The sequence below is a fragment of the Elephantulus edwardii genome, unplaced genomic scaffold (assembly GCF_000299155.1).
Source record: "Elephantulus edwardii isolate Elephantulus edwardi_28Jun2011 unplaced genomic scaffold, EleEdw1.0 scaffold00036, whole genome shotgun sequence".
In the NCBI taxonomy this organism is placed as follows: domain Eukaryota; kingdom Metazoa; phylum Chordata; class Mammalia; order Macroscelidea; family Macroscelididae; genus Elephantulus; species Elephantulus edwardii.
In genome coordinates, this window is record NW_006399786.1 from 16,911,349 (window position 1) to 16,922,191 (window position 10,843).

A 10,843-nucleotide genomic window follows, 5' to 3' on the forward strand; every position below is an offset into this window, starting at 1 on the left:
GAACCGGCAAGCTTTTTTGTCATTAGCAAAGCACACTGATCATTTGCACCACCTACTTCTTGGCCTAGTGGACTGAAAGCAATGCTACCAAGCCAAAGGTGGGTGACTCTAATCCGTGGCCCTAAGGCCTGCTTTTCATTGTTTTTGTTCAGTCTTCTGAGTTGTATAGCCCTGGTGTGTCCACTTGCCATACAGAGGTAACTTGTGGTTGCTGTGAAAGTGAACACTGTGACACTGATGTGTCAAATGTGATAATGGTTACCCCTGGTGGACAGTGTTTGGTGGAGCTCCCCGATTAAAACAAGCTTGGAAGCAAGAGTGGCATCCACTTCCGTAAATCGCTTGCCTCTGGAAACCCTATGAACCTGGAGAAAGGATGAAAGTCGTGCATGCAAGTGTTGAGGACTTTTGTTCATAGGGTTGCTATGAGTCACCTTTGACTCTATGGCACTTAACAACACAACTGCTTGTTGCCTTTGAGCTGACTCTGACTTATGGTTGTCCCAAGTGCATGATTCAGGGACTCAAAAATAAAAAAGGTTAATCACCTCCACTTCTGCATAAGGGGGCTCTGGTGGTATAATCTGTAGGGAATGGTGCTGTTAATCCAAGAATACTGTCTCTCCGGAAGGTCGAATCTACTAGTATTCATGGGAGAAAGATGGGCAATCTGCTCTTGTGTGATTCACAGCTTTGGAGCCTATAAGACGGTCAGCTATAGCTATGAGTTTGAGGTTGGAATTCTGCATATTCGTAAATCTAGGTTTTCGTGTATTGAACGACTGACAATTCTATATAGGACCAAGTTTAGTGAGAAAAACCAAAAGTGCTAACTTTTATGTGGGTTGGAGTTGTGGGTGTATACATATCCCTTCCCTGTGTCATTCTCAACTCTTTAGACAAACTTCCCACCTGCCTACCTCCGCCTCAAGATAAGCAGCTGTGTCAGGCAGCAGCCCTGATTTTAGCCTGTGTGTTTGTTTCTAGCTTGTTAACAGCTGCTTTAATTAGGGCTCTAATTTGTCAAGAGTGTAAATTGGTCAGATTCTCTGTGATTTTCTGAACCTTAAGTAATGTAACTGGTTGAACATTTTTTGAGCCAGACAAAAAGAAGATGGGCATGATTTATGTGAACATTGCTTAACGAACAATGGTGTGATTTATTTAAACATTGCTTAATGAACAAAGGCACCAGCGAGCTTTTAATCTCATCTTTATTCATATCTGCCCTTGTTATATAATTTACACTGCTCTTAGGAATATACAATGCAGTGCAAAATAAATGATACTCAGGATACGTGATGCTGTTTGATCCTGACGATGCTATAAACTTTGGTCATGTCCTTTCCTGTCTGTTCCACCAATGATATTTTAAAATAGGTGTTGCAGTCCTCCACTTACAGACCTTTATTCTTCAGAGATGCAAGGTTCAAGCTTAGGGTTAGGGGAATTGTTTTGTATTTAATTCAAAGCTGCTAATGCTTTTCCTTTAACAAAAAAGGATGTGAGAAGACAGGCTTCACTTGACATTGCCTATAACTCAGCTTCATTTTGTAAAGAGAAAAAAAACCAAAAACAACACACCACACTGTATGTCTGTTCAATGACTTGTGTATATGGAGACCTGGGGTCCAGAGGTTATTTATCATTATTCAAATAAGTAGAGAAATAACTAGAATGTCTAAAATGTGCTCACAGATCTTAGAGACATTGGGGTCAGTAGGAGAATCAACCAACCTTAGAAGAATTCCTGGGCACCGCATATATAGTAAATGAACGACACAGCTACATCTGGCCTCAGACGGCTGTCCTTTACCCATTCAAAAGCAGAGATCCTGGTTTTAGTTGTTATTGTGCTGGGTACAGTTCAGAGTGACTCTACATCGAACACACTGAAGCCTTGCCTTTTCCTGCACCAGCCTCATGATCTCCACCATGCTGAAGCCCATTATTGAAGTCACCATGTCAATCATTTGGGGGAGGGGTCACTGAGGGTCTTCCTCTCTTTCTCTCTCATTCTATTTTCTGCAGTATGATGTCTTTTTCCAAGGTCTAGACCAAACTGACAACATGTCTGAAGTACGTGAGATGAAGTTTCTCCATCCTTGACTAAATGAAACACCCTGGTTGCACATCGTTTAAGACACATTTGTTTATTCATTTGGCAACCCGTGATATATTCAATACTCCTGGGTTTGATTTAAAAATGGGAAGCTGTTGAGAGAAAAGAAGATTTAAAATCCCTGGGATGATTCATTAAGCAACTGATGTTGTATACTGTTGAGTAAGTACCAACTTGTGTGACCTAATTATTGGGCAGAGAAGACTTACCCCTTAGAAAGGCTGAAATCTTTAGGGAAGCAGAGTTTGAAATCTTTTTTTCTTCCATGGATCAGCTGGTGGGTTTGAACCACTGAACATTCAGTTAGCAGCTCAGCTTTTGACCACTGTATCTCTAAGGCTCTTGGGGATTAAGAAATACAATTATATTATTGACAGGATGTTATTTCTTTGGAAGGGAGAACAAAGCATAATTTAGAGCATTAGTCACTCACTTCGGTTGAGTTGGGTCTGGTCTGACTCATAATGACTCTCCATCTGTTTTCTGAGGCTGTAAATTGCTATTGCAATGGGAGAAGACCCTCTCTCTCCTCTAAAGCCACTGTTGGATTCAAACTTCGAGAGACACAAACAGCCTTTGGGTTGGCAGTGCAATGCTGTGGAATAGAAATTAGCCTGGCAGTGCAACCCTGGGAAAGTCTCTTTGTCCCTCAATTTTTCTTTTTACCTTTGCACTGGCAATGCAATTCTTTCCCACTAAGCCACCATAATCGTTAAATCTTTCCAATCTTTAATCTTTCCATAATCTTTAAAAAAACAGATTACAATAGTAGCGCCTGCTTCATAAGGTTCTTATAGGAAATCAATATAACAGTTATCAAGGTGTTAGTACTGTGCGTGGGAAATTACGCTGTCAAGAAATGTTTTCAGTCTTCATGTTGGACCCAGCCTCAGGAGTTTGGAGGGGCTCAGGCTTTTCTGAACTCCAGCAGCCCTATTCTCTAGCATCAGTGCTGATGGTACTGGTCTACCAGGTTAGGAGAATTCACATTTGAGTGACTGAGGTCTCCTTTTCAAACTGCACCTCTTTTTCTTTCTTTAAAATCTTTGACCTGCGATACTACGAATATACTTGGCCTCTCACAGTGTTACCTTGGAAACTGTCTGAATTTAGTTCATGATCTTGAGAGAAAGGGAGCCATTGTTGGTACAGTGGTTAAGTACTCATCTTCTAACCTAGTGATTGGAGGTTTGAATCCACCAGTAGCTCCACAGGGGAGAAGACCTGGTAACTGCTCCCGTACACACTCCAGCCTAGAAAGTTCAATTAGGTAATTGCACTCTATAGGGACATTGTGAGTTAGAATTTACTGTCTACAAGTTTGGAAGAACAATGGTGTCACTCTGAAGACTAAGGTGTGCCTGATACAGGCTATGGTCTTTGCAATCACTTGCTATGGGTCAGAGAGCTGGACAATGACTAGGGAGGATAGAAGGAGAGTTGATGCCTTTGAGCTGTGGTGTTGGAGAAGAGTACTGAATATACTGTGAACTGCTAAGAAGACGAACAGGTTCATCCTGGAAAGGGTTAAACCAGGCTGCTCCTTGGAGGCAAGGCTTCTGAGGCTTTGTCTGACATACTTTGGACATGTTGCAAGGAGGGACCAGTACTTGGAGAAGGACGTCATGCTTGGGAGGGTGGAGGGACAGTGCAGGAGAGGAAGACCCTCCATGAGGAGGATTGATTCAGTGACTGGGGTAATGTGGATAGATGTGTGAGAGACAGTGAGACCAGCACAGGATAGAGCAGGGTTTAGGGCTGTTGTACACAGGGTCACTATGAGTTGAAGGCAACTTGATGACACATAACAATAACAACAACATGTGAGAAAGCTTAACAAACAGGAGAAGTTCTGAGGAGATGCCTGGGCCACTTGTGTCAGGTGATTTAGATTAAATGTTACAGAAATATCTGGAATCAACCCCAATTCTTTTCTTAAGAAGTGCTTATAATAACCCATATCTGGATGGTTTGCTAGTTCTAGGCAATTTCAGTTATAAACTAGACTTTTCCTCAAGCATCATTATGACCCAAGGTAGAATATTTGTTACTGAGTTGTGTGCATACAGAAATGAAATATAATTGAGACCTGTTTGAGAGGCCAAAGTCCACTTCTGTCATAATCCTAACATTAGTGCACTTTGCCTTGAATCAGTCAATAAGGCTTGGCTTTTCCATTCATCTGGCCACATGTGGTTGTTTTTATGGAGGCTGATTCTTGAGTCTTCTCATTAACACGATCACTGAAAGGATGGAAATTATAACTTTAGGTGGTGGGTGTATATTTTAAAATTTGATAAATATTGCTCTTAATATTAACCCCTCTAATCCTATAACTCTCAGAGGTAAATGCTAGTATTAGGTTTGATTTGCAGATGGGTGATGGGCAGTGTGCGGCCCCCAGTCAGTCGCTGGAGGAGCCAGAAGTTCAACCAGCCACTTTGACTTCATGATCCCTGCTCCAGCATGGCTGCATCATGCCATGAATTTATTTTAAAATATATAATACGGCCCATGAAAGTGGAAAAGCATGACTTAATTTTTCCTAATGGGAGCCAAACTGTGGGAGATAAGCTAAATGTAAATAACATAAGAAAGAATAAGTGTGTGTCTCTTCATATCAACACCCCTGTTCAGCATGAGAGTCTGAGCCAAGAGAGTCTGCGCCCCATTCCCAAATGAGAAAGCCACAAGTGAATAAGATAATTTCTTTGTTGAAACAAACAAACAACTTAATCATCATTGGTCTATGCTTACAGTTACCCTGTATCTTCTGGTTCCCACTGGATCTTTGTCATTTCCTTCTCCCACTACCCACCAAATTGTGAAGCCCTGTGATTTCATCTCTGCCATCCTCACTCTTCTGCTCCCAACCCTCACCCTCTTGTGTCCCCATACATGATTTTCACAATTAAAAAAATAAGTGAATTTATGCTTTTACTTTCTAGATTCCATTCAAAAGCCCCTCAGATGGTGGCTTACATGAACATTCGACTAAAATCAACAAGATAAGTCTTTTCTTTTTCTTACCTATCATTGGACCTACCTATGGAAGGTTAAAGGTGTTCCAAAAACAACTCAAGGAAAGATGATCTATTTCAGGTATTTACAGAAACCAAACTAGTGCATTTAAAAAAGAAGGGCTTTTTTTCCCAGTTAAAGAAAAATTTACATATATATATATACATATATATATATTGCCTAGAATGAAAATAAACTTTCAAATTTCACATTACCTTTCTTTCTTCAACTTTTTTCTGCTTATTCTGAAAGCTTTCATAGTGGAGTCTAGATTAATAGTACATAAATTAAAATGAGTTACCTTCTTATTGATTTCCAGTCACAGCAACCTCACACACAACAGAGTAGATCTGTGTCCCCTAGGATTTTCAGTGGCTAAATTTTCAATGCTCTTTGGAGGTAAGAATGATGAGGCTTTGTCTCACATACCCTGAGCATGTTGCCAGGAGGTGCTATTCTTTGGTGGTTTGTTTTGGGGGTTTTTTTTGTGATTTTTTTTTTTCTCTCTCTCCTCGGCTATGGGGTTTATTAGGAAAGTTAAGAGGTTGCAATTCAGGTTAGCAGCAGGATATAATTTCTCAACCCAGTGAGCTTCTGAAGTGCACAATTTATTCTTTGGAGAGGGACATGATGTTGAGAAGGGTAGAGAGTTGGTGAGGGAGGGGAAGACCCTCAACCAGGTAGATTGACATGGTGACTACTGCAATGGGCTCTTGTGTGTCAGGAAGTATGAGGATGGCACAGGATAGAGCAGGGTTGAGATCTTTTGTTAATAGGGTTGCTATGAGTTGTACTTGACTCGATGGCACACAACAACAACAACAACAACAACAACAGTTTTTCAATGGTATACTGCTAGACCTTCCTGAGGCATCTCTGGATGGACTCTAGCAAGTGAGGGCATTAAAGTTTGCACTGTCCAGGGTTTCAGTGCTCTTATTGCTGTTTTTGGGTGTCCTCAAGTCAGCCTGTGTACACAGAACGAAGGCCTGCCCTGTCCGTTGCCAGCCTCACAGTCGCTGCTGTGCTCACACTGTTGTAGTCGCTGTGTCCGTTCATTTTTTCAAGAGGCTTCCGTATTTTCACTGACCCTCTACTTTACCAAAGATGATGTCTTTCTACAGGAACTGGCCATACTAGACAATATTCCCAAAGTATGTGAGTAGGTGTCACCATCTTAACTTCTTAGGCACATTCTGAGTGCACTTCTTCCAAGATGAATTTGTTTGTTCTTATGAAACTATGTGGTGTATTCAACATTCTTCACCAACACCACAATCCAAAAGCTCAAATTCTTCTGCAATCTTCCTTATTTTACTTCGTCAACTTTCATGTGCATACGAGGTGATTGATTAAAGATACCATGGGTTGGGTTAGGTGCACCTTAGTCCTCAAAGGTGTATCCTTACTCTTGAGCACTTTCAAAATGTCCTTTGCTGAAGTTTACCTAGTGCAATGCATCATTTTGTTTCTTGATTGCTGCTTCCATAAACACTGGCTGTGGATACAAGTAAATTGAGATTCTTGAAAACTTCAACCTTTTCTCCATGTCTCATGATGTTGTTTATTGGTCCAGTTGTGAGAATTTTTGTTTTCTTTATGTTGAGTTGTAGTCCATATGAAAGATTTTAGTCTTAAAATTTCATCCGTGACTACTTCAGGTTTTCTTTGTGTCTTCCTCCAATCCCTATACCACATTCTTCTTCATATAATTCAACTAGCCAATGTTTCTCACACTCATTGCTGTGGCATCTAAACTGACTCATAGCTGACCCTCCATGTGTTTCGGATATTGTAAATTGCATTGAGGAGAGTGTCCATCTTTCTCCCATAGAGCTGCTGGTGGATTTGAACTACCAAAGATGCCTTTGGGTTAGAAGCACAATTCCCTATGGACTATGCTAAAAGCTCCCTTAGCCAGTGTTAGAGAATTGAAATTATTATTATTCTTTTTGTCCAGGGCATTGCTCTTCAATTAATTCTAAGTCATAACAATCTTTCTTGAAGCGGCAGAATTGCCTTTTAGAGGTTTTTTTTTCCCTTTGGAGCAGTTGGGTGGATTCAAACTGTCAACTTTCCAGGTGGATTCAAACTGTCAACTTTCCAGTTAGCATCCTAGCACTTAGCCATTTGGACCACAGAGAGTCCCCACAAACATTTCAAAATCTAATAAACATCTATCTAGGCTTTATTATGTGAAAGATAAAGTGTAAAGAGCTATGGGAAATGGAAATTTAAAATAAGATTTCTGTCATGGAGGATTTTGTTTTCTAGTAGAAATGGTATCACGGGCAGTTAAATAAACAAAATGTGTAGCAATAGCGAATAATGGTGCCGGTCAGCTATGAGTTGATGCCAACTGGATGAAACAAAGCAACACGAAGAAGCAAGAGGGCCTTTGATATGGAAGTCACTCTGAATGGAAATCAGTAAATTTTATGAAGGGATGAGGTGTAGATTTTAGGTCCACGGTAAATGCGCAACATAGTATCTAGCATATATGGTTGTTAGCCTCTGTACTATAGTTGGTTCCAACTCATACTGACCCTGAGTTCAATAGAACAGAACATTGCCTGATTCTGTGCAACCTCACAGTTGTTGATAAGATTGAGTTCGTTACAGCAGTCATGGTGCCAATCCATGTTATTGAGAGACTTCCTCTTTCTTGCTAATATGCTATATGATGTCCTTCATTATAAACTGGTCTCTTGTAGTAACATATCCAGAGTATGTGAGATAAGCTATTGTTATCATTGCTTCTAAAGAGCAGTTATTGTTTTTGTTATGTGCTGTCAAGTCACCTGAGACTTATAGCAACCCTATGTACAATAGGTCTGAAGCCTTCCCTGTTCTGAGTCATTCTCACTGACTCTGATACACCTATTACCATTTGCCCTAGTCACTGTATCAGTCCATCTCATCTGGGGGTCTTCTTCTCCTGTGCTGTCCCTTAACTCTTCTGAGCATGATGTCCTTCTCCAAGGATTGGTCTCTCCTGGTGACATGGCCAAAGTATGTAAGAAGGAGCTTCAAATTCCTAGACTCCAAGGAGAAATTTGGTTTTACTCTCTCCAAAACACATCTATTTTTTTTTTTCTTGGCAGTCCATGGTATGTTCAATACTCTTCTGTAGCATCAGACCTCAAACACATCAATTCTTTTATCATCCTTTGTCATTATGCAGCCATCTGATACATAGCAAGTAATTACAAAAATCATGTATTGATGAGGTGCACCTTAGTCTCAGTCTCTAGACTGATATTGTTGCTTCTCAGTACTCTGGAAAGGTCCTTGACAGCAGATTTACCTAATGCAATTCATCTTTTGATTTCCTGACTGCTGATGCCAAGAGTGTTGATTGTGGATCTGAGCAAGCTGTAACTATTAACAATCTCAATCTCTTCTCCATCTATCATGGTACTGCCAATTGGCCCAGTGGTGAGAATCTTTGTCTTCTTGATGTTGAGCTTCAGTCCACATTGAAAACTACAGTCTTTGACCTTCTGCAGTATGACCATAATTTTTCCAAGACAGTATTTATTGTTCTTCCAGCAACACAGTAATTCCAATCCATCAATTTTTTCCTTTGGCTTTTCTTATTCATCGTCTATTGTCTCATTCGCTTGAGGTGGCTGAAAATACCATGACTTCAGTCAGGTGCATATTAGCTTCAAAGTGACAACACTTCTGTTTTTGAACACTGTAAAGAATTCTTCAACAACAGATTTACTGATTGCTCCTTCCTGAGATGTTAAGTATGGATCCACAAATGAAATCCTGGACAATGGTGATCCATTCATTGATCCAGTTTTGAGTATTTTGAAGTTTTGTTGGTTTTCCTTTAAGTTGAAGCATAGTCACTTGGCACATAACATAAACTTTATTAAAACTTTAAGAATAAATTAATAATATGATAAGATATGAGAAATAGAGAAGTAGAAGTGAATAAGGACAATAGCAGGCTAGTTTAATTAAGCAAATATTGATTGTCCATTTAGTCTGGCTAGTCTTTGTGCCATATGGAGAGACCAGGAAGTGAGAAACATGGAAGGAAAGCTCAGGGTACAAAGTCTATGTGAAGAGCACTAAAGGGTGTGGAAGGGAGTGACAGATAAGGTAGGGAGAGTAAGGTGGCATTTGAAGTATTTGAAAGATCTGTGCCAAGATCTTCCCTAATGAGTTTGACAAAAAGATCCTAAAATGTGTCATAACTGTCTATAATTTTACTTCTATTAAACAAATATTGGTTGGTAGTGGATCAACTACATTTTGCTATAAAGGTCAGGGGAATTAATTTGATAGTGAAGACTGTAATGAGTTTTTGCATATTTATAGTATAGATCCCATTGAATAGGGTGTTCTGGTGTGTAGGCCATAGGCGTTGCAATGCTAACCCAAATCTGGTTCAAATCCACCAGCAGCTCCACTGGAAAAAGATGGGCAGTCTCCTCCTATACAATTTATGATTTCGGAAAACCTGACTGAGGGTCAGATATGAGTGATTTTCCGTGGCAATGACTTGATTGATACTATTTTATATATATATACACACATACATACATACATACATACATACATACATACATACATACATACATATATACATAGTTGCTGTTACTGGGTACTGTTGAGTCAGAACCGACCCATAGCTTACTCTCCAGTGGGTTTTTAGAGGGAGCAGATGGTGGATTAAAAATGCATAAACTTTGCATTGGCTTTGCAATTCCTTACCACTAAGCCACCAGAGTATTCTTATAATATATATACTATGTTGTTGTTGTTGTTAAGTGCTGTCAAGTTGTAGACGACTCATAATGACCCTATGAAAGAAAGACCTGACCACTTGTATAACTCATCATTTCTCCAAGTTCATAGAGTTTTCAGAGGCAGGCTATTTCAGAAGTAGATGCCACTCCTGCTTCCAAATATACACTATAGGATCTGAAAACCTAACGGAAGGCCAGCTATTAGTTGATTTCAAGTAGATAGCAATGAGAGAGGTGGGGAGGGGGAAGAGAGTTGGGAGAGGGGAGAAGAGAGAGGGGAGTAGGGAGAAAGGAAAAGGGAGAAGAGAGGAGAGAGGAGAGAGGAGAGAGGAGAGAGAGATACTAGGGTTCTTCCCACGGAGAACTACACTGAGGGAGAAAGATGAGCAATTTCTTCTTGTGCAATTAACAACCTTGGAAACTTGCTGAAAAGTCTGGACTCCAAGGCAAAGACATAAATGATATAAAGTTCACTCCACACTCTGACATGTAGATGAAACTATATGAGTGCTCATTTCTTTATCGCTCAGAATTTGAGAAGTTAAAATAGGAAAGCGCTTTTGCCTTTTTAAGACTCAAGTACAAGCTAACCAAATGCAAGGCATTTTCAGAGTCTAAGTTCTTAAGAGAGGGGCCCTAGTTAGGTAGTGGTTAGAGAATGCAGTTGGTCATGAGTTTGTACCCACCAGTCACTCCCAGGAGGAAAGATGAAGCAATCTGTTTCCATAAAGATGACAGGATCAGAAACCACATGGGTCAAGTTCTACTCCATTCTATGAGGTTGTCCTAAGTTGGAATTGGCTTAATAATGTGGGTTCAAGCTTTTTTAAAAACCTTTCTTCATCTGCGTATGAAAGCTGTGCAATAAATAAGGAAGAGTGAATAAGAATTGATTCCTTTCAATTTTAGTGTTGGTAAGAAAAAGAATAAATTA